Raw genomic sequence first — 3,256 nt, 5'->3', positions numbered from 1 at the left:
GACATTTCTTGACGTGTTATTCACATGAACAACAATTTTACATAATCTATCAGTTTATGTCAATTCAATGTGTGTTTGGGGTCTGTGATACTTCATGTAGATAGATCCTTTCATGCCAGGTCAGCTCAATTGGGTACAGGAAACTATGAAACCTGTAAAGTTTTTGTCCTTAGAGATTGAAACTTTTGCTCCTGGACTGAATAAATTGTTGTATCCCTGAGATAGAAACTGGGATGGAAGTTTCCCCTTTCATCAATTTTTTTCCCAGACATAATCAGAGCCCATGCTAATCATGTCCAACCCACAGGTAGACAATACTCCTTATATTTAAACAGAGGCTGTGTTCTCTTGTAACCTTATTAATATTCTATTTAATTGCTGATCTCTTGGTATTTCCAACAATTTCAATGAACTAGAAAACTTTGGGTAACAAAATAAAAGATACTGTTATAATTACTGCAGTTAGACAATCATAGGGTATGGAAGGTGGGGAAAGAATCAAATTTGGGTCTATTTCCTTCAGACTTTATTTTCATTTCCGTGATGTCCATACAATCAAGGACTCTTCTTGGCACTCCTTTCCCTATTATAGCCTAGTCTTTCTTTTGCTCTATGCTTGCTCCAACATCTAGAAACTAGTCATCCAGTTTTTTTCTCAGATTTTCAGATGACTTTTCCATTTGTATCAAAATAGTCTAGGGTGCAAGACAAGTCTCTCGCATCATCAAAAAAAATTGAATAATGCTGAAATCTGTTCATGCAAATGTGATTCTGTGAAACATAATTTAAAGTTTTATTGTTTTGTATCCAACTCCCGTGGAAACATATAAAATAAAATAAAATCTTGAGACAAGGTCTCAATAATGCTTGCCCTGAGGCTAGGCTACATGGTTCAATTAAGTTTCTGGGTTGCCTCTCATTTCTCACTACTTGTTAGAAAATTTTTAAAAATTCTCCTATTACCCGTCCCCATGGAAGAGAAAGTAACATTCAACTGTTCCAGCTTCCATGTTTTCTAATTATCTATCTAAGTTTCCACCCTGAAGGCCTTTGGGACTTCTACTAGAATTTTAGTAGTCATACCTTCTATGTGAAGGAATTATCTCTTTAAAATGAGGAGAGTTCTCCTCTGGAAGAAGAGAAAGGCTCTTTTCATCAAATGGAAAATTCTCCTAGTGTTCTATGGAGTCTAGATAAGAAGTTACTTCCCCCAAATTTTTCTCCTATTATCTATCTCATTATCCAAGAACCACACGAGCCCTTTGTGAGTTCAAAGCTTTTCCTCCAAATTTGATTCACCAATAAAAAGTCACTGGTTCCTTTTTAAATATTGAATCATCCAGAAAAAAAAAAACCTAGATTTTTCTGGAAGCCAAGTTATACATGCTGTCACTAGGAGTCAGTATAGAAAATGGGATATTTGGATAGCCCACCTAGAGTAAATGGTGATATGAATATGCAAGTGTATGAGATTTGGTGCTTGGGAGAAAGGGCATGATTCTGTGTATGCTCATGTATACACATGAGCATGTGATATGAACTTAGGGAATTCTGAAGGCAATTGCCCACCAGCTAACAATTCATCATTCATCCATCAGTATCCTCACAGGTGAACTATGGGCCTTCATTTCATTCACCATGAAAGATTTTGGAATGATCTTTTATGTCTTCTTCCATGATATCTCCATCTATGCCTACTTAACACTCCAAGAGCATGCACCTATATAACAGAGTACTGGGGGTATTCTTTTCTCAAATTAGAATTGCTTTCTCTGCTTTTATGGCTTCCCTTTTTCAGCAGCCATAGGTCAAGGACAGTGGAACCCATAGTGGTCCAACTTATGTTGTCTAATACCCTAGTGCTCCTCTCCCAAGGATGCCCACTGGCACTCTTCCATTTAGAGAAAGGATATTTCCTGGGAAATGCAGGTTGTAAAATGGTATTTTACCTTCATTGTGGTACCTGAAGACATTCCATCTCTACCACCTGCCTCCTGAGTGCTTTCCAGGCGGTCACCATCGGTCCCTGCCACGGTAGCTTGGCAAAATTCAAAGTCAGATTTCCAAAGTTCATTAGACCATCAGGATTCCTCTGCTGGATATTCAACATGCTTATAGAAGTGAGGGTTCCCATATATAGAAAAGAATCGAGGATTGTCAGCAGCAGCCATAGAGGTGGAATGGATCTCCTTTATTGCTAGAGGGAAAGGGCACTTACAGTGCTTGCCATCTCCCCTTCCCTTTGAGATATGTTGTTAGTAGGATGCATGGCCTTCACCAGCAGCGACATGATATTTCCACTCTACAGACATCATCAGAGAGTCCATCGTATTCACAGCAGTTGTCTGGCTCCAACGACATTTCCAGAGACAGAGGCCAGTCAAAGCATCCTGCTGCTGGTGAGCATCTTTGCCACTGCTTACAGTACCAGTTGTGACTTCACACTGTACAAAGTGTATGTGATACATTCTGGTGCCTGGGTAGCGGTTGTGAGTACATTCATTGACCCTTTTTTGTTGATTCATAGGGAGCCTGAACCCTCCAAGTCCTGCTGTGCTCCCTGATCGAGGCCAAGTCTATAGTCTCAGAAGAACCATCAGAGCTTGTGAGTCATTCTGTAGTATCTGGGCGAGGTTCCTTCATGAAGATGCCTTTGAAAGACCTGACTGAGCTGTCCGTGTCCCAGTGGATAAGGCAAAGCAGGATCTACGGGGGTAGGAGATGTCAATGTTTCTCAACCCTCACTATGTGGGACAGAGAACCCAAAGAAGGACTTGGGGCCACTAGGACTCCAGGTTTTTATTGACTTCTAGTATTAGCTCTTCCCTGCCTGATCCCAGAGTCTCCAGTCAGCATCATCAGATATTCCTTCTGCTCCAACACTCTGCATTTCACTTATCTCTTCTCCCTTTGTTCCTCACCTACCATCTCCCATCTTCATGCTTTTATGCTGAAGAAAGACTCCTTACTTCCTCCTACTGTCACATCAGCTAAATTCATCGGGTCTCTCATCTTTTAGATGAAATTGAGATATTGCCTGTATGGGAAGCCTTTAACAGTCTTTCACTTTCTTAGACATTCTTCTTTCATAAACTACCTTGGATTCAATTGCTTTGGGTTTACTTGTATTAATTTACGTTGTATTTATGCTGCATGAATTTATGGAAGTCCTTCCTGTTTCCTCTTTACAATGGAAACTCCTTCAGTACAAGGACAGTTTTGCTCTTCATATTGTAATCCCAGCTCCAAGTGAATA

The 3,256-nt window shown here is 40.1% G+C and overlaps 1 pseudogene; it reads left to right on the top strand.

The window, feature by feature from the left end:
* Positions 1–971: 971 nt before the first annotated feature.
* Positions 972–2,564, top strand: LOC141519529 (vomeronasal type-1 receptor 4-like; annotated as a pseudogene).
* The last annotated feature ends 692 nt before the right edge of the window (positions 2,565–3,256 follow it).

Source organism: Macrotis lagotis, chromosome 3 (assembly GCF_037893015.1).
Source record: "Macrotis lagotis isolate mMagLag1 chromosome 3, bilby.v1.9.chrom.fasta, whole genome shotgun sequence".
NCBI classification, from domain to species: Eukaryota; Metazoa; Chordata; class Mammalia; order Peramelemorphia; family Peramelidae; genus Macrotis; species Macrotis lagotis.
Note: the sequence above shows the minus strand (reverse complement) of the source record. Positions and strands in the feature narration are given on the sequence as shown.